This window comes from Heptranchias perlo, chromosome 2 (genome assembly GCF_035084215.1).
Source record: "Heptranchias perlo isolate sHepPer1 chromosome 2, sHepPer1.hap1, whole genome shotgun sequence".
Lineage (NCBI taxonomy): Eukaryota > Metazoa > Chordata > Chondrichthyes > Hexanchiformes > Hexanchidae > Heptranchias > Heptranchias perlo.
Genome location: NC_090326.1, coordinates 4,947,654 through 4,970,345, shown reverse-complemented (window position 1 = coordinate 4,970,345; position 22,692 = coordinate 4,947,654). Strand labels below are relative to the sequence as shown.

The following is a 22,692-nucleotide window of genomic DNA, read 5'->3' as shown; positions in this document are numbered from 1 at the left end:
CAGGCCATCAGTCCAAGCCTCTTTTTTCTATTTGTCTCTGCATTTCACGTCCCTTTTTCCCCAAACAAGCTGCTCGGCCAAAATGGCATTTTCTTTTCGTACATAGAAACACAGAACATTCAGGGCACAGAAGGAGGCCATTCGGCCCATCGTGTCTGCGACGGTCATCGAAGAACATGAAACACTTGTTCAGACAATGACAGCACCAAGTTCAGGTCGGCATGCACTCGAAATGGATGAAAGATGTTGGGAATTGAGGGACGATGGGTTTTGCTGATGCCAGGAGAAATCAACTCAAAGATCTCATCTCCCTCCTTTCAGGTACTGATAATGTTCAAGAGATGTTCTCACTGCCTCAGGCCCATTATCTCCAGTCGCACACTCCTTCCAATCTTGCACATCTTCCTTAGCTTTGAAAACGCTCATTTTTTACACTGGAATTCAATTTGAAGAAAGAGGTGCTGTGATTAGTTGGTGTTGTTAAGGAGATGTCGTGCCAGGAGAGACATAAATGGCTAATGAGAACAGTTACTGTTCTGACACTGTGAGCTACAGTTAAAGGTTGGCGACAATTAAAGTGACAAGCAACAGGTCTTTTCCGAATCTTGGGAGAAATGGCAACAAAAATCTTCCCACAAAATTTGATCAGCGTCAACACATTTTAAAGAAATGTAGGCATTTTACAGAAGGCATGAAAGTGCATTGTATGTCGCTCTAATGGCTTGTTAGATTAAAGAATGATCGGCTGCCCGCTGCTCGATTAGCATTTATGTTGGCGAAAAAGCTAATGTTGATCAGGAGCAAGCATTGGGCTCAGTGATGGGACATTCGTTGGCACCAGAACGACGAGCACCAAGAAAGCAATCTACCCTGACCGGGAATCGAACCCGGGCCGCGGCGGTGAGAGTGCCGAATCCTAACCACTAGACCACCATCTAATCTACAGCTGATGCATGCGAGAGAGGAGTCCAACCTTTTCTTTCCTAATTGTCCCTTTGAAATTCAGGTCTCTTTCGATCCAAAAAAAAGCTGCTCGCCCAAAATGGCATTTTCTTTTAGCACATTGGAACATAGAACATTCACGGCACAGTGGGAGGCCATTCGGCCCATCGTGTTTGTGACGGTCATCGAACAACATAAAACACTGGTTCAGACAATGACAGCACCAAGTTCGGGTAGGCATGCACACAAAATGGATGAAAGATGATGGACTTTGAGAGACGATGGGTTTTGCAGATGCCAGGATAAATAAACTGAAAGAGCTCATCAGCCTGCTTCTTTCAGATACTGAATGTCTTTATGCTCAAGAGATGTTCTCACTGCCTCAGGCCCATTATATCCAGTCGCACACTCCTTCCAATCTTGCACACCTCCCTTCGCTTTGAAACCGTGCATTTTTTTTTACACTGGGCCTCATTTTGAAGAAAGCGGTGCTGTGATCAGCTGGTGTTGTTAAGGAGATGTAGTGGCAGAAGAGACATAAAAGTCTAAAAAAACAGTGACTGTGCTGACACTGTGAGCTATAGTTAAAGGTTGGCGACAATTAGAGTGTCAGGCAGCAGATCTTTTCCAAATCTGTTAGAAATGGCAACAAAAACCTTCCCACAAACTTTGATCAGCATCACGACTCTTTAAAAATAAATACTGGCATTTTACAGAAGGCAAGAAAGTACATTGTGTGTCACTCTAATGGGTTGTGAGATAAAGGAATGATGGGCAGCCCTTTGTTGCAACCACAGCAGTGTAAAACTGATAGTGATCAGGAGCAATCACTGGCATCAGAACGAACAGCACTTTGCAAATAACGTTTCCTGACCGGGAATCGAACCCAGGCCGCGGCGGTGAAAGCGCCGAATCCTAACCACTAGACCACCAGGGAAGCACATGGCATGATCTTGCAGGCCATCAGTCCAAGCCTCTTTTTCCTATTTGTCTCTGCATTTCACGTCCCTTTCTCCCCAAACAAGCTGCTCGGCCAAAATGGCATTTTCTTTTCGTACATAGAAACACAGAACATTCAGGGCACAGAAGGAGGCCATTCGGCCCATCGTGTCTGCGACGGTCATCGAAGAACATGAAACACTTGTTCAGACAATGACAGCACCAAGTTCGGGTCGGCATGCACTCGAAATGGATGAAAGATGTTGGGCATTGAGGGACGATGGGTTTTGCTGATGCCAGGAGAAATAAACTCAAAGATCTCATCTCCCTCCTTTCAGGTACTGATAATGTTCAAGAGATGTTCTCACTGCCTCAGGCCCATTATCTCCAGTCGCACACTCCTTCCAATCTTGCACATCTTCCTTAGCTTTGAAAACGCTCATTTTTTACACTGGAATTCAATTTGAAGAAAGAGGTGCTGTGATTAGTTGGTGTTGTTAAGGAGATGTCGTGCCAGGAGAGACATAAATGGCTAATGAGAACAGTTACTGTTCTGACACTGTGAGCTACAGTTAAAGGTTGGCGACAATTAAAGTGACAAGCAACAGGTCTTTTCCGAATCTTGGGAGAAATGGCAACAAAAATCTTCCCACAAACTTTGATCAGCGTCAACACATTTTAAAGAAATGTAGGCATTTTACAGAAGGCATGAAAGTGCATTGTATGTCGCTCTAATGGCTTGTTAGATTAAAGAATGATCGGCTGCCCGCTGCTCGATTAGCATTTATGTTGGCGAAAAAGCTAATGTTGATCAGGAGCAAGCATTGGGCTCAGTGATGGGACATTCGTTGGCACCAGAACGACGAGCACCAAGAAAGCAATCTTCCCTGACCGGGAATCCAACCCGGGCCGCGGCGGTGAGAGCGCCGAATCCTAACCACTAGACCACCAGGGAAGCTACGGCTGATGCATGCGAGAGAGGAGTCCAACCTTTTCTTTCCTAATTGTCCATTTGAAATTCAGGTCTCTTTCGATCCAAAAAAAAGCTGCTCGCCCAAAATGGCATTTTCTTTTAGCACATTGGAACATAGAACATTCACGGCACAGTGGGAGGCCATTCGGCCCATCGTGTTTGTGACGGTCATCGAACAACATAAAACACTGGTTCAGACAATGACAGCACCAAGTTCGGGTAGGCATGCACACAAAATGGTTGAAAGATGATGGACTTTGAGAGACGATGGGTTTTGCAGATGCCAGGATAAATAAACTGAAAGAGCTCATCAGCCTGCTTCTTTCAGATACTGAATGTCTTTATGCTCAAGAGATGTTCTCACTGCCTCAGGCCCATTATATCCAGTCGCACACTCCTTCCAATCTTGCACACCTCCCTTCGCTTTGAAACCGTGCATTTTTTTTTACACTGGGCCTCATTTTGAAGAAAGCGGTGCTGTGATCAGCTGGTGTTGTTAAGGACATGTAGTGGCAGAAGAGACATAAAAGTCTAAAAAAATAGTGACTGTGCTGACACTGTGAGCTATAGTTAAAGGTTGGCGACAATTAGAGTGTCAGGCAGCAGATCTTTTCCAAATCTGTTAGAAATGGCAACAAAAACCTTCCCACAAACTTTGATCAGCGTCACGACTCTTTTAAAATAAATACTGGCATTTTACAGAAGGCAAGAAAGTACATTGTGTGTCACTCTAATGGGTTGTGAGATAAAGGAATGATGGGCAGCCCCTTGTTGCAACCACAGCAGTGTAAAACTGATAGCGATCAGGAACAATCACTGGCATCAGAACGAACAGCACTTAGCAAATAACATTCCCTGACCGGGAATCGAACCCGGGCCGCGGCGGTGAAAGCGCCGAATCCTAACCACTAGACCACCAGGGAAGCACATGGCACGATCTTGCAGGCCATCAGTCCAAGCCTCTTTTTCCTATTTGTCTCTGCATTTCACGTCCCTTTCTCCCCAAACAAGCTGCTCGGCCAAAATGGCATTTTCTTTTCGTACATAGAAACACAGAACATTCAGGGCACAGAAGGAGGCCATTCGGCCCATCGTGTCTCCGACGGTCATCGAAGAACATGAAACACTTGTTCAGACAATGACAGCACCAAGTTCGGGTCGGCATGCACTCGAAATGGATGAAAGATGTTGGGCATTGAGGGACGATGGGTTTTGCTGATGCCAGGAGAAATAAACTCAAAGATCTCATCTCCCTCCTTTCAGGTACTGATAATGTTCAAGAGATGTTCTCACTGCCTCAGGCCCATTATCTCCAGTCGCACACTCCTTCCAATTTTGCACATCTTCCTTAGCTTTGAAAACGCTCATTTTTTACACTGGAATTCAATTTGAAGAAAGAGGTGCTGTGATTAGTTGGTGTTGTTAAGGAGATGTCGTGCCAGGAGAGACATAAATGGCTAATGAGAACAGTTACTGTTCTGACACTGTGAGCTACAGTTAAAGGTTGGCGACAATTAGAGTGTCAGGCAGCAGATCTTTTCCAAATCTGCTGGAAATGGCAACAAAAACCTTCCCACAAACTTTGATCAGCATCACGACTCTTTAAAAATAAATACTGGCATTTTACAGAAGGCAAGAAAGTACATTGTGTGTCACTCTAATGGGTTGTGAGATAAAGGAATGATGGGCAGCCCCTTGTTGCAACCACAGCAGTGTAAAACTGATAGCGATCAGGAGCAATCACTGGCATCAGAACGAACAGCACTTTGCAAATAACGTTTCCTGACCGGGAATCGAACCCTGGCCGCGGCGGTGAAAGTGCCGAATCCTAACCACTAGACCACCAGGGAAGCACATGGCACGATCTTGCAGGCCATCAGTCCAAGCCTCTTTTTCCTATTTGTCTCTGCATTTCACGTCCCTTTCTCCCCAAACAAGCTGCTCGGCCAAAATGGCATTTTCTTTTCGTACATCGAAACACAGAACATTCAGGGCACAGAAGGAGGCCATTCGGCCCATCATGTCTGCGACGGTCATCGAAGAACATGAAACACTTGTTCAGACAATGACAGCACCAAGTTCGGGTCGGCATGCACTCGAAATGGATGAAAGATATTGGGCATTGAGGGACGATGGGTTTTGCTGATGCCAGGAGAAGTAAACTCAAAGATCTCATCTCCCTCCTTTCAGGTACTGATAATGTTCAAGAGATGTTCTCACTGCCTCAGGCCCATTATCTCCAGTCGCACACTCCTTCCAATCTTGCACATCTTCCTTAGCTTTGAAAACGCTCATTTTTTACACTGGAATTCAATTTGAAGAAAGAGGTGCTGTGATTAGTTGGTGTTGTTAAGGAGATGTCGTGCCAGGAGAGACATAAATGGCTAATGAGAACAGTTACTGTTCTGACACTGTGAGCTACAGTTAAAGGTTGGCGACAATTAAAGTGACAAGCAACAGGTCTTTTCCGAATCTTGGGAGAAATGGCAACAAAAATCTTCCCACAAACTTTGATCAGCGTCAACACATTTTAAAGAAATGTAGGCATTTTACAGAAGGCATGAAAGTGCATTGTATGTCGCTCTAATGGCTTGTTAGATTAAAGAATGATCGGCTGCCCGCTGCTCGATTATCATTTATGTTGGCGAAAAAGCTAATGTTGATCAGGAGCAAGCATTGGGCTCAGTGATGGGACATTCGTTGGCACCAGAACGACGAGCACCAAGAAAGCAATCTTCCCTGACCGGGAATCGAACCCGGGCCGCGGCGGTGAGAGCGCCGAATCCTAACCACTAGACCACCAGGGAAGCTACGGCTGATGCATGCGAGAGAGGAGTCCAACCTTTTCTTTCCTAATTGTCCCTTTGAAATTCAGGTCTCTTTCGATCCAAAAAAAAGCTGCTCGCCCAAAATGGCATTTTCTTTTAGCACATTGGAACATAGAACATTCACGGCACAGTGGGAGGCCATTCGGCCCATCGTGTTTGTGACGGTCATCGAACAACATAAAACACTGGTTCAGACAATGACAGCACCAAGTTCGGGTAGGCATGCACACAAAATGGATGAAAGATGATGGACTTTGAGAGACGATGGGTTTTGCAGATGCCAGGATAAATAAACTGAAAGAGCTCATCAGCCTGCTTCTTTCAGATACTGAATGTCTTTATGCTCAAGAGATGTTCTCACTGCCTCAGGCCCATTATATCCAGTCGCACACTCCTTCCAATTTTGCACACCTCCCTTCGCTTTGAAACCGTGCATTTTTTTTTACACTGGGCCTCATTTTGAAGAAAGCGGTGCTGTGATCAGCTGGTGTTGTTAAGGAGATGTAGTGGCAGAAGAGACATAAAAGTCTAAAAAACAGTGACTGTTCTGACACAGTGAGCTATAGTTAAAGGTTGGCGACAATTAGAGTGTCAGGCAGCAGATCTTTTCCAAATCTGCTGGAAATGGCAACAAAAACCTTCCCACAAACTTTGATCAGCATCACGACTCTTTAAAAATAAATACTGGCATTTTACAGAAGGCAAGAAAGTACATTGTGTGTCACTCTAATGGGTTGTGAGATAAAGGAATGATGGGCAGCCCTTGTTGCAACCACAGCAGTGCAAAACTGATAGCGATCAGGAGTAATCACTGGCATCAGAACGAACAGCACTTTGCAAATAACGTTTCCTGACCGGGAATCGAAACCGGGCCGCGGCGGTGAAAGCACCGAATCCTAACCACTAGACCACCAGACCACCAGGGAAGCACATAGCGCGATCTTGCAGGCCATCAGTCCAAGCCTCTTTTTCCTATTTGTCTCTGCATTTCACGTCCCTTTCTCCCCAAACAAGCTGCTCGGCCAAAATGGCATTTTCTTTTCGTACATAGAAACACAGAACATTCAGGGCACAGAAGGAGGCCATTCGGCCCATCGTGTCTGCGACGGTCATCGAAGAACATGAAACAATTGTTCAGACGATGACAGCACCAAGTTCGGGTCGGCATGCACTCGAAATGGATGAAAGATGTTGGGCATTGAGGGACGATGGGTTTTGCTGATGCCAGGAGAAGTAAACTCAAAGATCTCATCTCCCTCCTTTCAGGTACTGATAATGTTCAAGAGATGTTCTCACTGCCTCAGGCCCATTATCTCCAGTCGCACACTCCTTCCAATCTTGCACATCTTCCTTAGCTTTGAAAACGCTAATTTTTTACACTGGAATTCAATTTGAAGAAAGAGGTGCTGTGATTAGTTGGTGTTGTTAAGGAGATGTCGTGCCAGGAGAGACATAAATGGCTAATGAGAACAGTTACTGATCTGACACTGTGAGCTACAGTTAAAGGTTGGCGACAATTAAAGTGACAAGCAACAGGTCTTTTCCGAATCTTGGGAGAAATGGCAAAAAAAATCTTCCCACAAACTTTGATCAGCGTCAACACATTTCAAAGAAATGTAGGCATTTTACAGAAGGCATGAAAGTGCATTGTATGTCGCTCTAATGGCTTGTTAGATTAAAGAATGATCGGCTGCCCGCTGCTCGATTAGCATTTATGTTGGCGAAAAAGCTAATGTTGATCAGGAGCAAGCATTGGGCTCAGTGATGGGACATTCGTTGGCACCAGAACGACGAGCACCAAGAAAGGAATCTTCCCTGACCGGGAATCGAATCCGGGCCGCGGCGGTGAGAGCGCCGAATCTTAACCACTAGACCACCAGGGAAGCTACGGCTGATGCATGCGAGAGAGGAGTCCAACCTTTTCTTTCCTAATTGTCCCTTTGAAATTCAGGTCTCTTTCGATCCAAAAAAAAGCTGCTCGCCCAAAATGGCATTTTCTTTTAGCACATTGGAACATAGAACATTCACGGCACAGTGGGAGGCCATTCGGCCCATCGTGTTTGTGACGGTCATCGAACAACATAAAACACTGGTTCAGACAATGACAGCACCAAGTTCGGGTAGGCATGCACACAAAATGGATGAAAGATGATGGACTTTGAGAGACGATGGGTTTTGCAGATGCCAGGATAAATAAACTGAAAGAGCTCATCAGCCTGCTTCTTTCAGATACTGAATGTCTTTATGCTCAAGAGATGTTCTCACTGCCTCAGGCCCATTATATCCAATCGCACACTCCTTCCAATCTTGCACACCTCCCTTCGCTTTGAAACCGTGCATTTTTTTTTACACTGGGCCTCATTTTGAAGAAAGCGGTGCTGTGATCAGCTGGTGTTGTTAAGGAGATGTAGTGGCAGAAGAGACATAAAAGTCTAAAAAAACAGTGACTGTTTTGACACTGTGAGCTATAGTTAAAGGTTGGCGACAATTAGAGTGTCAGGCAGCAGATCTTTTCCAAATCTGTTAGAAATGGCAACAAAAACCTTCCCACAAACTCTGATCAGCGTCACGACTCTTTAAAAATAAATACTGGCATTTTACAGAAGGCAAGAAAGTACATTGTGTGTCACTCTAATGGGTTGTGAGATAAAGGAATGATGGGCAGCCCCTTGTTGCAACCACAGCAGTGTAAAACTGATAGCGATCAGGAGCAATCACTGGCATCAGAACGAACAGCACTTTGCAAATAACGTTCCCTGACCGGGAATCGAACCCGGGCCGCGGCGGTGAAAGCGCCGAATCCTAACCACTAGACCACCAGGGAAGCACATGGCACGATCTTGCAGGCCATCAGTCCAAGCCTCTTTTTCCTATTTGTCTCTGCATTTCACGTCCCTTTCTCCCCAAACAAGCTGCTCGGCCAAAATGGCATTTTCTTTTCGTACATAGAAACACAGAACATTCAGGGCACAGAAGGAGGCCATTCGGCCCATCGTGTCTGCGACGGTCATCGAAGAACATGAAACACTTGTTCAGACAATGACAGCACCAAGTTCGGGTCGGCATGCACTCGAAATGGATGAAAGATGTTGGGCATTGAGGGACGATGGGTTTTGCTGATGCCAGGAGAAATAAACTCAAAGATCTCATCTCCCTCCTTTCAGGTACTGATAATGTTCAAGAGATGTTCTCACTGCCTCAGGCCCATTATCTCCAGTCGCACACTCCTTCCAATCTTGCACATCTTCCTTAGCTTTGAAAACGCTCATTTTTTACACTGGAATTCAATTTGAAGAAAGAGGTGCTGTGATTAGTTGGTGTTGTTAAGGAGATGTCGTGCCAGGAGAGACATAAATGGCTAATGAGAACAGTTACTGTTCTGACACTGTGAGCTACAGTTAAAGGTTGGCGACAATTAAAGTGACAAGCAACAGTCTTTTCCGAATCTTGGGAGAAATGGCAACAAAAATCTGCCCACAAACTTTGATCAGCGTCAACACATTTTAAAGAAATGTAGGCATTTTACAGAAGGCATGAAAGTGCATTGTATGTCGCTCTAATGGCTTGTTAGATTAAAGAATGATCGGCTGCCCGCTGCTCGATTAGCATTTATGTTGGCGAAAAAGCTAATGTTGATCAGGAGCAAGCATTGGGCTCAGTGATGGGACATTCGTTGGCACCAGAACGACGAGCACCAAGAAAGCAATCTTCCCTGACCGGGAATCGAACCCGGGCCGCGGCGGTGAGAGCGCCGAATCCTAACCACTAGACCACCAGGGAAGCTACGGCTGACGCATGCGAGAGAGGAGTCCAACCTTTTCTTTCCTAATTGTCCCTTTGAAATTCAGGTCTCTTTCGATCCAAAAAAAAGCTGCTCGCCCAAAATGGCATTTTCTTTTAGCACATTGGAACATAGAACATTCACGGCACAGTGGGAGGCCATTCGGCCCATCGTGTTTGTGACGGTCATCGAACAACATAAAACACTGGTTCAGACAATGACAGCACCAAGTTCGGGTAGGCATGCACACAAAATGAATGAAAGATGATGGACTTTGAGAGACGATGGGTTTTGCAGATGCCAGGATAAATAAACTGAAAGAGCTCATCAGCCTGCTTCTTTCAGATACTGAATGTCTTTATGCTCAAGAGATGTTCTCACTGCCTCAGGCCCATTATATCCAGTCGCACACTCCTTCCAATCTTGCACACCTCCCTTCGCTTTGAAAACGTGCATTTTTTTTTACACTGGGCCTCATTTTGAAGAAAGCGGTGCTGTGATCAGCTGGTGTTGTTAAGGACATGTAGTGGCAGAAGAGACATAAAAGTCTAAAAAAACAGTGACTGTGCTGACACTGTGAGCTATAGTTAAAGGTTGGCGACAATTAGAGTGTCAGGCAGCAGATCTTTTCCAAATCTGTTAGAAATGGCAACAAAAACCTTCCCACAAACTTTGATCAGCGTCACGACTCTTTAAAAATAAATACTGGCATTTTACAGAAGGCAAGAAAGTACATTGTGTGTCACTCTAATGGGTTGTGAGATAAAGGAATGATGGGCAGCCCCTTGTTGCAACCACAGCAGTGTAAAACTGATAGCGATCAGGAGCAATCACTGGCATCAGAACAAACAGCACTTTGCAAATAACGTTCCCTGACCGGGAATCGAACCCGGGCCGCGGCGGATAAAAGCGCCGAATCCTAACCACTAGACCACCAGGGAAGCACATGGCACGATCTTGCAGGCCATCAGTCCAAGCCTCTTTTTCCTATTTGTCTCTGCATTTCACGTCCCTTTCTCCCCAAACAAGCTGCTCGGCCAAAATGGCATTTTCTTTTCGTACATAGAAACACAGAACATTCAGGGCACAGAAGGAGGCCATTCGGCCCATCGTGTCTGCGACGGTCATCGAAGAACATGAAACACTTGTTCAGACAATGACAGCACCAAGTTCGGGTCGGCATGCACTCGAAATGGATGAAAGATGTTGGGCATTGAGGGACGATGGGTTTTGCTGATGCCAGGAGAAATAAACTCAAAGATCTCATCTCCCACCTTTCAGGTACTGATAATGTTCAAGAGATGTTCTCACTGCCTCAGGCCCATTATCTCCAGTCGCACACTCCTTCCAATCTTGCACATCTTCCTTAGCTTTGAAAACGCTCATTTTTTACACTGGAATTCAATTTGAAGAAAGAGGTGCTGTGATTAGTTGGTGTTGTTAAGGAGATGTCGTGCCAGGAGAGACATAAATGGCTAATGAGAACAGTTACTGTTCTGACACTGTGAGCTACAGTGAAAGGTTGGCGACAATTAAAGTGACAAGCAACAGGTCTTTTCCGAATCTTGGGAGAAATGGCAACAAAAATCTTCCCACAAACTTTGATCAGCGTCAACACATTTTAAAGAAATGTAGGCATTTTACAGAAGGCATGAAAGTGCATTGTATGTCGCTCTAATGGCTTGTTAGATTAAAGAATGATCGGCTGCCCGCTGCTCGATTAGCATTTATGTTGGCGAAAAAGCTCATGTTGATCAGGAGCAAGCATTGGGCTCAGTGATGGGACATTCGTTGGCACCAGAACGACGAGCACCAAGAAAGCAATCTTCCCTGACCGGGAATCAAACCCAGGCCGCGGCGGTGAGAGCGCCGAATCCGAACCACTAGACCACCAGGGAAGCTACGGCTGATGCATGCGAGAGAGGAGTCCAACCTTTTCTTTCCTAATTGTCCCTTTGAAATTCAGGTCTCTTTCGATCCAAAAAAAAGCTGCTCGCCCAAAATGGCATTTTCTTTTAGCACATTGGAACATAGAACATTCACGGCACAGTGGGAGGCCATTCGGCCCATCGTGTTTGTGACGGTCATTGAACAACATAAAACACTGGTTCAGACAATGACAGCACCAAGTTCGGGTAGGCATGCACACAAAATGGATGAAAGATGATGGACTTTGAGAGACGATGGGTTTTGCAGATGCCAGGATAAATAAACTGAAAGAGCTCATCAGCCTGCTTCTTTCAGATACTGAATGTCTTTATGCTCAAGAGATGTTCTCACTGCCTCAGGCCCATTATATCCAGTCGCACACTCCTTCCAATCTTGCACACCTCCCTTCGCTTTGAAACCGTGCATTTTTTTTTACACTGGGCCTCATTTTGAAGAAAGCGGTGCTGTGATCAGCTGGTGTTGTTAAGGAGATGTAGTGGCAGAAGAGACATAAAAGTCTAAAAAAACAGTGACTGTGCTGACACTGTGAGCTATAGTTAAAGGTTGGCGACAATTAGAGTGTCAGGCAGCAGATCTTTTCCAAATCTGCTGGAAATGGCAACAAAAACCTTCCCACAAACTTTGATCAGCGTCACGACTCTTTAAAAATAAATACTGGCATTTTACAGAAGGCAAGAAAGTACATTGTGTGTCACTCTAATGGGTTGTGAGATAAAGGAATGATGGGCAGCCCCATGTTGCATCCACAGCAGTGTAAAACTGATAGCGATCAGGAGCAATCACTGGCATCAGAACAAACAGCACTTTGCAAATAACGTTCCCTGACCGGGAATCGAACCCGGGCCGCGGCGGTGAAAGCGCCGAATCCTAACCACTAGACCACCAGGGAAGCACATGGCATGATCTTGCAGGCCATCAGTCCAAGCCTCTTTTTCCTATTTGTCTCTGCATTTCACGTCCCTTTCTCCCCAAACAAGCTGCTCGGCCAAAATGGCATTTTCTTTTCGTACATAGAAACACAGAACATTCAGGGCACAGAAGGAGGCCATTCGGCCCATCGTGTCTGCGACGGTCATCGAAGAACATGAAACACTTGTTCAGACAATGACAGCACCAAGTTCGGGTCGGCATGCACTCGAAATGGATGAAAGATGTTGGGCATTGAGGGACGATGGGTTTTGCTGATGCCAGGAGAAATAAACTCAAAGATCTCATCTCCCTCCTTTCAGGTACTGATAATGTTCAAGAGATGTTCTCACTGCCTCAGGCCCATTATCTCCAGTCGCACACTCCTTCCAATCTTGCACATCTTCCTTAGCTTTGAAAACGCTCATTTTTTACACTGGAATTCAATTTGAAGAAAGAGGTGCTGTGATTAGTTGGTGTTGTTAAGGAGATGTCGTGCCAGGAGAGACATAAATGGCTAATGAGAACAGTTACTGTTCTGACACTGTGAGCTACAGTTAAAGGTTGGCGACAATTAAAGTGACAAGCAACAGGTCTTTGCCGAATCTTGGGAGAAATGGCAAAAAAAATCTTCCCACAAACTTTGATCAGCGTCAACACATTTTAAAGAAATGTAGGCATTTTACAGAAGGCATGAAAGTGCATTGTATGTCGCTCTAATGGCTTGTTAGATTAAAGAATGATCGGCTGCCCGCTGCTCGATTAGCATTTATGTTGGCGAAAAAGCTAATGTTGATCAGGAGCAAGCATTGGGCTCAGTGATGGGACATTCGTTGGCACCAGAACGACGAGCACCAAGAAAGCAATCTTCCCTGACCGGGAATCGAACCCGGGCCGCGGCGGTGAGAGCGCCGAATCCTAACCACTATACCACCAGGGAAGCTACGGCTGATGCATGCGAGAGAGGAGTCCAACCTTTTCATTCCTAATTGTCCCTTTGAAATTCAGGTCTCTTTCGATCCAAAAAAAAGCTGCTCGCCCAAAATGGCATTTTCTTTTAGCACATTGGAACATAGAACATTCACGGCACAGTGGGAGGCCATTCGGCCCATCGTGTTTGTGACGGTCATCGAAGAACATGAAACACTTGTTCAGACAATGACAGCACCAAGTTCGGGTCGGCATGCACTCGAAATGGATGAAAGATGTTGGGCATTGAGGGACGATGGGTTTTGCTGATGCCAGGAGAAATAAACTCAAAGATCTCATCTCCCTCCTTTCAGGTACTGATAATGTTCAAGAGATGTTCTCACTGCCACAGGCCCATTATCTCCAGTCGCACACTCCTTCCAATCTTGCACATCTTCCTTAGCTTTGAAAACGCTCATTTTTTACACTGGAATTCAATTTGAAGAAAGAGGTGCTGTGATTAGTTGGTGTTGTTAAGGAGATGTCGTGCCAGGAGAGACATAAATGGCTGATGAGAACAGTTACTGTTCTGACACTGTGAGCTACAGTTAAAGGTTGGCGACAATTAAAGTGACAAGCAACAGGTCTTTTCCGAATCTTGGGAGAAATGGCAAAAAAAATCTTCCCACAAACTTTGATCAGCGTCAACACATTTTAAAGAAATGTAGGCATTTTACAGAAGGCATGAAAGTGCATTGTATGTCGCTCCAATGGCTTGTTAGATTAAAGAATGATCGGCTGCCCGCTGCTCGATTAGCATTTATGTTGGCGAAAAAGCTAATGTTGATCAGGAGCAAGCATTGGGCTCAGTGATGGGACATTCGTTGGCACCAGAACGACGAGCACCAAGAAAGCAATCTGCCCTGACCGGGAATCTAACCCGGGCCGCGGCGGTGAGAGCGCCGAATCCTAACCACTAGACCACCAGGGAAGCTACGGCTGATGCATGCGAGAGAGGAGTCCAACCTTTTCTTTCCTAATTGTCCCTTTGAAATTCAGGTCTCTTTCGATCCAAAAAAAAGCTGCTCGCCCAAAATGGCATTTTCTTTTTGCACTTTGGAACACAGAACATTCACGGCACAGTGGGAGGCCATTCGGCCCATCGTGTTTGTGACGGTCATCGAACAACATAAAACACTGGTTCAGACAATGACAGCACCAAGTTCGGGTAGGCATGCACACAAAATGGATGAAAGATGATGGACTTTGAGAGACGATGGGTTTTGCAGATGCCAGGATAAATAAACTGAAAGAGCTCATCAGCCTGCTTCTTTCAGATACTGAATGTCTTTATGCTCAAGAGATGTTCTCACTGCCTCAGGCCCATTATATCCAGTCGCACACTCCTTCCAATCTTGCACACCTCCCTTCGCTTTGAAACCGTGCATTTTTTTTTACACTGGGCCTCATTTTGAAGAAAGCGGTGCTGTGATCAGCTGGTGTTGTTAAGGAGATGTAGTGGCAGAAGAGACATAAAAGTCTAAAAAAACAGTGACTGTGCTGACACTGTGAGCTATAGTTAAAGGTTGGCGACAATTAGAGTGTCAGGCAGCAGATCTTTTCCAAATCTGTTAGAAATGGCAACAAAAACCTTCCCACAAACTTTGATCAGCGTCACGACTCTTTAAAAATAAATACTGGCATTTTACAGAAGGCAAGAAAGTACATTGTGTGTCACTCTAATGGGTTGTGAGATAAAGGAATGATGGGCAGCCCCTTGTTGCAACCACAGCAGTGTAAAACTGATAGTGATCAGGAGCAATCACTGGCATCAGAACGAACAGCACTTTGCAAATAACATTCCCTGACTGGGAATCGAACCCGGGCCGTGGCGGTGAAAGCCCCGAAGCCTAACCACTAGACCACCAGGGAAGCACATGGCACGATCTTGCAGGCCATCAGTCCAAGCCTCTTTTTCCTATTTGTCTCTGCAATTCACGTCCCTTTCTCCCCAAACAAGCTGCTCGGCCAAAATGGCATTTTCTTTTACTACAGAGAAACACAGAACATTCAGGGCACAGAAGGAGGCCATTCGGCCCATCGTGTCTGCGACGGTCATCGAAGAACATGAAACACTTGTTCAGACAATGACAGCACCAAGTTCGGGTCGGCATGCACTCGAAATGGATGAAAGATGTTGGGCATTGAGGGACGATGGGTTTTGCTGATGCCAGGAGAAATAAACTCAAAGATCTCATCTCCCTCCTTTCAGGTACTGATAATGTTCAAGAGATGTTCTCACTGCCTCAGGCCCATTATCTCCAGTCGCATACTCCTTCCAATCTTGCACATCTTCCTTAGCTTTGAAAACGCTCATTTTTTACACTGGAATTCAATTTGAAGAAAGAGGTGCTGTGATTAGTTGGTGTTGTTAAGGAGATGTCGTGCCAGGAGAGACATAAATGGCTAATGAGAACAGTTACTGTTCTGACACTGTGAGCTACAGTTAAAGGTTGGCGACAATTAAAGTGACAAGCAACAGGTCTTTTCTGAATCTTGGGAGAAATGGCAAAAAAAATCTTCCCACAAACTTTGATCAGTGTCAACACATTTTAAAGAAATGTAAACAATTTTACAACACCAAGTTATAGTCCAACAATTTTATTTTAAATTCGCAAGCTTTCGGAGGCTTCCTCCTTCCTCAGGTGAACGAAATGAAATCCTCGAAATGAAATCGCATTTATAATTCACAGAACATTGCTTGATGATTACAGACAGTTTTTTCAACTGCCCGTTGCCAAGGCAATCAGTGTGCAGACAGACAGTTGTTACCTGCAAGGTCTCAGAATATACAAATCACCAAAAAAAAAACAAACAAAAATAAACAGAGATAGAGAGGTAGAAACATAGAAAAGACAGCAACTGACCCGTTATATTAAAAACAGATAACATTTGTTCGCTGGTGGGGTAACGTGTCGCGTGACATGAACCCAAGATCCCGGTTGAGGCCGTCCTCATGGGTGCGGAACTTGGCTATCAATTTCTGCTCGACGATTTTGCGTTGTCGTGTGTCTCGAAGGCTGCCTTGGAGTACGCTTGCCCGAAGGTCGGTGGATGAATGTCCATGACTGCTGAAGTGTTCCCCGACTGGGAGGGAACCCTCCTGTTTGGCGATTGTTGCGCGGTGTCCGTTCATCCGTTGTCGCAGCGTCTGCATGGTCTCGCCAATGTACCATGCTCTGGGTCATCCTTTCCTGAAACGTATGAGGTAGACAACGTTGGCCGAGTCACAGGAGTATGAACCATGCACCTGGTGGGTGGTGTCCTCTCGTGTGATGGTGGTATCTGTGTCGATGATCTGGCATGTCTTGCAGAGGTTACCGTGGCAGGGTTGTGTGGTGTCGTGGACGCTGTTCTCTTGAAAGCTAGGTAATTTGCTGCGAACGATGGTCTGTTTGAGGTTGGGTGGCTGTTTGAAGGCGAGTATTGGAGGTGTGGGGATGGCCATAGCGAGGTGTTCGTCGTCATTGATGACATGTTGAAGGCTGCGGGGAACATGGCGTAGTTTCTCCGCTCCGGGGAAGTACTGGACGACAAAGGGTACTCTGTTGGTTGCATCCCGTTATGAACCTTCTCTGTCGGTTCAGCCCACAGAAGCTGCTTGGCGGCTTCCCACCTTCGGAAGTCCAGTTGGGAGCCTGAGTCCGACCACAACCTCCAGTCACTGAGGCTTATTCATGTATTCAACACATGTGTGACGCAGAGTCTGAAACTGGAGGTTCTGGAAGTCCCTGCACCTGGAGAATTGAGTCTTTATTGGGGTCTTGCAAAGGTCTCAGCCATCGACCTTTGCTGGATGCGATCTACCAAACTCCAGGGCCGTTTGGTCGGTCTTGATCAGCACCCTCCGGTTGTGGCCAATGTAGACAGCGTCTATAGTGCCTCCGCCAACCTGCTTCACACTTTTCAGTTCATTGATCCAACTGCTGAACTTCAGTCGTGAAAGCATCAGAGGGAAAGTCATCGCTCAGGAAACTAGTCCTGTTCCACCCACCACAATCCAAATAGTGGGACATGTGGGTTTGGCGGAGCTTCCTTCAGTGTTTGACGCATATTCGTGTTCTCCACCACCAAATCCATAGTGGCCAGCTTTACTTATTGCAGGATAATGCCTCACAGGTGAATTGAGGGAGCAATCCCTGCCACAGAGTGAGGACCACTTTCAGAGAGCATCACTGCAGCAGCAGGTTGTGTGGCTGCCATTAATAAAGGAGCAGGGTCTATCGTCCAGTGGATCTTGTATCACCACTTAGCTTGGCTGCGCATCTTGGAGTTCCTTCAGTAACTGCAGCAACAACCACTGCAGATGCCCTTAGATGCTGAGGGCTTCTGTGGCGAGCGAGTGGAGGAGCTGCTTCAGGGTACAAGCATCTCCAGCAGAACTTTCAGGCATTCCCGGATTGGCATGCAAGGAGACACTGTCTCACTTTGCAGCTGAGCCCACCCCATCTACAGGCCCTTTCAGGGACAGCAGTCTTTTCAAAGCTTTCGCCGGACTGCAATGTCTTTGTGTCATGTTAGCCCGTCTTTCCAGATTAGGACCTGGAAAGCAGGGAGCACGCAACAAGTAACCTTCAAGGCCCTCTCCAGCTCTCCCTCTCCAAGCAGTGATTCCTGCCTTTGATTGCCCACCACAGATGTGGATGGATGAGCCATTTCTACTACTTCCATGTGGAAATGGATCACTCGGGACACTTGGGCCTCGGAGACCAGAATTAGTGAGCATCCAATGCATTAGCTCCTTGAGCCTTCATGTTTTCATAATGTAGTTTGGTTTGACCATCAAAGCAACCAGCTACTAATGGGCAAACTGGCAGTTGAGATCAGTATCTTCGACCATCCACACTGAGAGCGAGTGAGTGATAGTCATAGTCATCTTCTTCCTCCAGAAGGACGAACTGTTGGGGATATTTCACCAGTTAAGCCTTGCTCCATCAATTAAGTTTCCACAGGCCTCCTTTGTCACAGCATCTGAACTAGAGCTGCTGGTCCTGAGATCACAGTGTTCTCCAGGTATTGGTGCTGCAGCCATCAGGCTGTTCAGCTTCGATATGGGTGGGAGGCTACATTCAGGATCAATGGACTTCTAGGCCAATCGATATGGATGAGTTCACTTGGCATTTCAACAGGCTCAAGGTTTGAATGCTACAATAAGACATTATATACCTTCAGACTTGATGCGGCGTAAGTCACTGCGCCTCCAGACACACAATTTGACAGTAGTCCGGAGCGCCTACAAACAGGGAGGGGCCCAGACCCGGTACCTCTGTCAACATGACACGTTACTTCCCATTGGTGCTTGAAGCATGGGTTGATATTCTTGGTGCCAATTTTGGTCGGGATGGACAATAAAACAGTCGGCACACTCAGCTAACTTGTAATCCACCCTGACGAGTGGATGATCCACACGTAGGTAGTCCAGAATATCATCAGGAGTTGGGGAGTTAACAAATCAATCAACTTGCTCACATTACTGGACAATCACCAATCTGCTAAAGGACCTCAGGCAGTCAGGGTGGAGACTGGGATAGTCTCTCATTCTTTTGTTTCTAGATTATGTTGTTCAGGATTGCCTGATCTCCAGAATGCTGTAGAAAATTACAGCAGAACGTGATTCTCGTTAAACCTTTCCTGGCCTCACAAACCGTGCTTCTCAGGCACTCCGGTTTTGAATGCTGCCAGTCTGACTTGAGGAGTCCACGGGAGAACACCAAGTCTTTTGAAGACCCTATAAGGTCTATTAGAGATCGAAAAGTTAACATATGTGTGGAGATGGAAGATATGGGTATGGTTCTCAATTAATACTTTGCATGTTTCTTCACAAAAACAGGGAATGATGCAGAGATTGAAATTAAGAATGAGTGTGAAATAATGGATGGGATTAACATAGTGAGAGAGGAAGTATTAAGGGGTTTAGCATTTATGAAAGTAGATAAACCGCCAGGCCCGGATGGAATGCATTTCAGGCTGTTAAGAGAAGCAAGGGAGGAAATAACGGAGGCTTTGACTATCACTTTCCAATCCTCACTGGCTCGGCCAGAGGATTGCAGGAATGCTAATGTTGTACGGTTGTTTAAAAAGCGAGAAACAGAAAGACCGAGTAATTAAAAACCAGTGAGTGTAACCTCGATGGTGGGCAAATAATTGGAATCGATTCTGAGGGACAGCATAATCGTCATTTAGAAAGGCACAGGTTAATCAAGGACATTCAGCATGGATTTGTTAAGGGAAGTTTGTGTCTAAATAATTTGATTCAATTTTTTGTGCACTTAACAAGGAGGGTTGATCAGGGTAACATATACGATGTAGTGTACATGGATTTTTGCAAGGCTTTTGACAAGGTCCCACATGGCAGACTGGTTAACAAAGTAAAAGCCCATGGAATCCAAGGGAAAGGGGCTAGTTGCTCCAGAATTGGCTCAGTGGTAAGAACAAAGGGTAATGGTTGATGGTTTTTTTCGTGATTGGAAGGCTGTTTCCAGTGGGTTACCACAAGGCTCAGTACTAGGTCCCTTGCTTTTTGTGGTATATATTAATGATTTGGACTTGAATGTGGGGGGCTTGATCAAGAAGTTTGCAGACGATATAAAAATTGGCTGTGAGTTTGGTAGTGAGGAGGAAAGCTATAGTCTGCAAGACGATATCGATGGACTGGTCAGGTGGGCAGAAAAGTGGCAAATAGAATTCAATCCAGGGAAGTGTGAGGTAATGCATTTGGGGAGGTCAAACAAGGTAAGGGAGTACACAATAAATGGTAGGATATTGAGAAACAAAAGGGACCTTGGAGTGCATGTCCACAGATCCTGAAAGTAGCAGCACAAGTCGATAAGCTGGTTAAAAAGGCATACGGAATACTTCCCTTTATTAGCCGTGGCATAGAATATTAGAGCAGGGAGGTTATGCTAGAAATGTATAAAACATTGGTTAGTCCACAGCTTGAGTACTGCGTACAGTTCTCGTCACTATATTACAGGAAATATGTGATTGCACTAGAGAGGCTACAGAGAAGATTTACGAGGATGTTGCCAGGGCTTGAGAATTTTAGCTATGAGAAAAGATTGGATAGGCTGGGGCTGTTTTCTTTGGAACAAAGGAGGCTAATTGGGAGATTTAATTTAGGTATGTAAAATTATGATGGGACTAGATAGAGTGGATAGGGAGGACCTTTTTCCCTTAGTAGAGGGGTCAGTGATCAGGGGGCATAGCTTTAAAGTAATTGGTCTGCGGATTAGACGGCAGCTGAGGAGAATTTTTTTTTTACCCAGAGGGTGGTGGAGGTCTGGAACTCACTGCCTGAAAGAGTGGTGGAGGCAGAAACCCTCAAATCATTGGCAAAGTAATTGGATGCACACTTGAAATGCCGTAATCTACAGGGCTACGGACCATGTGCTGGAAAGTGGGATCAAGCTGGAGAGCTCTTTTTCTGCCGGCACGGACGCAATGGGCCGAATGACGTCCTTCTATGCCGTAACTTTCTGTGGTTCTATGACTCTACCTTTCTTATGGAATCTTCATTCTTCATTCGGACGTACTCCACACACTGCTGGACACAGTCCGAGTGGTACTCAGGGCGAGAAGGGTGGGCACTGCAAGGGAACACACTCTGGCTTCCAGCACAAACAGATCTAATTGATTGTTATTCACGGCTGCTAGATCCAAACAGTAAGGTGAACCTTCAGGATCAGGATCCTGCTCGCTTTTGATTGATGGCCTGGCTTTTGAGATGGAATGTCTATCAGATTCGGGTAGATTAGCAGTATGGTACTGACCGTGGTGGACACAGTACTTGTTTCCCAAACACACCTCTAACATGGAGCCACCCTCCTATCTTTACCAGGTATCACTGCTCAGGTTGGCATTCGTGGGTAATGCTCACTTTATCATAAGTGTCCTGGTCACTTATGATAACGTCCCTTTTAAACTCAACCCTTGTAAACTGCTCCCTTTTAAACTGCCCTCTTGGCAGCTGCTCCCTTGTAAACTGTCCCCTTGTAAAATGATCCCTTGCAAACCGCCCCTTTGTAAATGGATCCGTTGTAAACTGCTCCCTTATAAACTGGTCCCTTGTAAACTGATCCCTTGTAAATTGGTCCCTTGTAAACTGCCCACTTGTAACTTGATCCCTTGTATAATGCTCCCTTGTAAACTGCTCCCTTGTAAATTACCCCCTTGCAAACTGATCCCTTGTAAACTGTCCCCTTATAAACTGTTCCCTTGTAAACTGATCCCTTGTAAACTTTCCCTTGTAAACTGATCCCTTGTAAACTGATCCCTTGTAAACTTTCCCTTGTAAACTGATCCCTTGTAAACTTTCCCTTGTAAATTGTTCCCTTGTAAACTGATCCCTTGTAAACTTTCCCTTGTAAACTGATCCCTTGTAAACTGATCCCTTGTAAACTGTCCCCTTATAAACTGATCCCTTGTAAACTGTCCCCTTGTAAACTGATCCCTTGTAAACTTTCCCTTGTAAACTGATCCCTTGTAAACTTTCCCTTGTAAATTGTTCCCTTGTAAACTGATCCCTTGTAAACTGATCCCTTGTAAACTTTCCCTTGTAAACTTTCCCTTGTAAACTGATCCCTTGTAAACTGATCCCTTGTAAACTTTCCCCTTATAAATTGTTCCCTTGTAAACTGATCCCTTGTAAACTGTCCCCTTATAAACTGTTCCCTTGTAAACTGATCCCTTATAAACCGTTCCCTTGTCAACTGATCCCTTGTAAACTTTCCCCTTATAAATTGTTCCCTTGTAAACTGATCCCTTGTAAACTGATCCCTTATAAACTGTTCCCTTGTAAACTGATCCCTTGTAAACTGATCCCTTGTAAACTGTTCCCTTGTAAACTATTCCCTTATAAACTGGTGCCTTAAAAACTGCCTCCTTGTAAAATGATGCCTTGTAAGCTGATCTCTTGTAAACAGATCCCTTGTAAACTGCGTCTTGTAAACTGTTCCCTTGTAAACTGTCCCCTTTTAAACTGCCCCGTTGTAAACTGCCTCCTTGTAAATTGCCCCCTTGTAAACTGATCACTCGTAAACTGCCCCATTGTAAACTGACCCTTTGTAAACTGATCCATTGTAAACTGATCCCTGTAAACTGATCCCTTTTAAACTGCTCTCTTTTAAACAGCCCCTTGTAAACTGATCCCTTGCAAGCTGCTCTCGTGTAAACTGCCCCCTTGTAAACTGATCCCTTGTAACCTGCTCTCGTGTAAACTGCCCCCTTGTAAACTACCACCTTGTAAGTTGATCTCTTTTAAGCGCCTCTTCATTCTTCAAATAACTCGTCACTTTCCACCCGCCAGCTTGTCTCTTGGGCCTTGTGGGAAGTGTTTGGTCCGTTTCTTTTCCTTGTCCTGATTTGCCTTTGGGTGCAGATTATTGAATATTTTCACGGCTGAGATG

At 45.4% G+C, this 22,692-nt stretch overlaps 13 non-coding genes across 13 annotated transcripts; all 13 read right to left on the bottom strand.

The window, feature by feature from the left end:
- Window positions 1-1,807: 1,807 nt before the first annotated feature.
- On the bottom strand, window positions 1,808-1,879 carry trnae-uuc (transfer RNA glutamic acid (anticodon UUC)). Its single transcript has one exon. It is a non-coding gene; the product is annotated as a tRNA-Glu (tRNA).
- An 885-nt stretch (window positions 1,880-2,764) lies between these two features.
- Window positions 2,765-2,836, bottom strand: trnae-cuc (transfer RNA glutamic acid (anticodon CUC)). Its single transcript has one exon. It is a non-coding gene; the product is annotated as a tRNA-Glu (tRNA).
- An 869-nt stretch (window positions 2,837-3,705) lies between these two features.
- Window positions 3,706-3,777, bottom strand: trnae-uuc (transfer RNA glutamic acid (anticodon UUC)). The gene has a single exon. It is a non-coding gene; the product is annotated as a tRNA-Glu (tRNA).
- Window positions 3,778-4,632: 855 nt separating this feature from the next.
- On the bottom strand, window positions 4,633-4,704 carry trnae-uuc (transfer RNA glutamic acid (anticodon UUC)). Its single transcript has one exon. It is a non-coding gene; the product is annotated as a tRNA-Glu (tRNA).
- An 885-nt stretch (window positions 4,705-5,589) lies between these two features.
- Window positions 5,590-5,661, bottom strand: trnae-cuc (transfer RNA glutamic acid (anticodon CUC)). Its single transcript has one exon. It is a non-coding gene; the product is annotated as a tRNA-Glu (tRNA).
- Window positions 5,662-7,493: 1,832 nt separating this feature from the next.
- Window positions 7,494-7,565, bottom strand: trnae-cuc (transfer RNA glutamic acid (anticodon CUC)). The gene has a single exon. It is a non-coding gene; the product is annotated as a tRNA-Glu (tRNA).
- An 869-nt stretch (window positions 7,566-8,434) lies between these two features.
- Window positions 8,435-8,506, bottom strand: trnae-uuc (transfer RNA glutamic acid (anticodon UUC)). The gene has a single exon. It is a non-coding gene; the product is annotated as a tRNA-Glu (tRNA).
- An 884-nt stretch (window positions 8,507-9,390) lies between these two features.
- On the bottom strand, window positions 9,391-9,462 carry trnae-cuc (transfer RNA glutamic acid (anticodon CUC)). The gene has a single exon. It is a non-coding gene; the product is annotated as a tRNA-Glu (tRNA).
- An 869-nt stretch (window positions 9,463-10,331) lies between these two features.
- On the bottom strand, window positions 10,332-10,404 carry trnak-uuu (transfer RNA lysine (anticodon UUU)). Its single transcript has one exon. It is a non-coding gene; the product is annotated as a tRNA-Lys (tRNA).
- An 885-nt stretch (window positions 10,405-11,289) lies between these two features.
- Window positions 11,290-11,361, bottom strand: trnae-cuc (transfer RNA glutamic acid (anticodon CUC)). Its single transcript has one exon. It is a non-coding gene; the product is annotated as a tRNA-Glu (tRNA).
- An 869-nt stretch (window positions 11,362-12,230) lies between these two features.
- Window positions 12,231-12,302, bottom strand: trnae-uuc (transfer RNA glutamic acid (anticodon UUC)). The gene has a single exon. It is a non-coding gene; the product is annotated as a tRNA-Glu (tRNA).
- Window positions 12,303-13,187: 885 nt separating this feature from the next.
- On the bottom strand, window positions 13,188-13,259 carry trnae-cuc (transfer RNA glutamic acid (anticodon CUC)). Its single transcript has one exon. It is a non-coding gene; the product is annotated as a tRNA-Glu (tRNA).
- Window positions 13,260-14,147: 888 nt separating this feature from the next.
- On the bottom strand, window positions 14,148-14,219 carry trnae-cuc (transfer RNA glutamic acid (anticodon CUC)). The gene has a single exon. It is a non-coding gene; the product is annotated as a tRNA-Glu (tRNA).
- Between the last annotated feature and the right edge of the window lie 8,473 nt (window positions 14,220-22,692).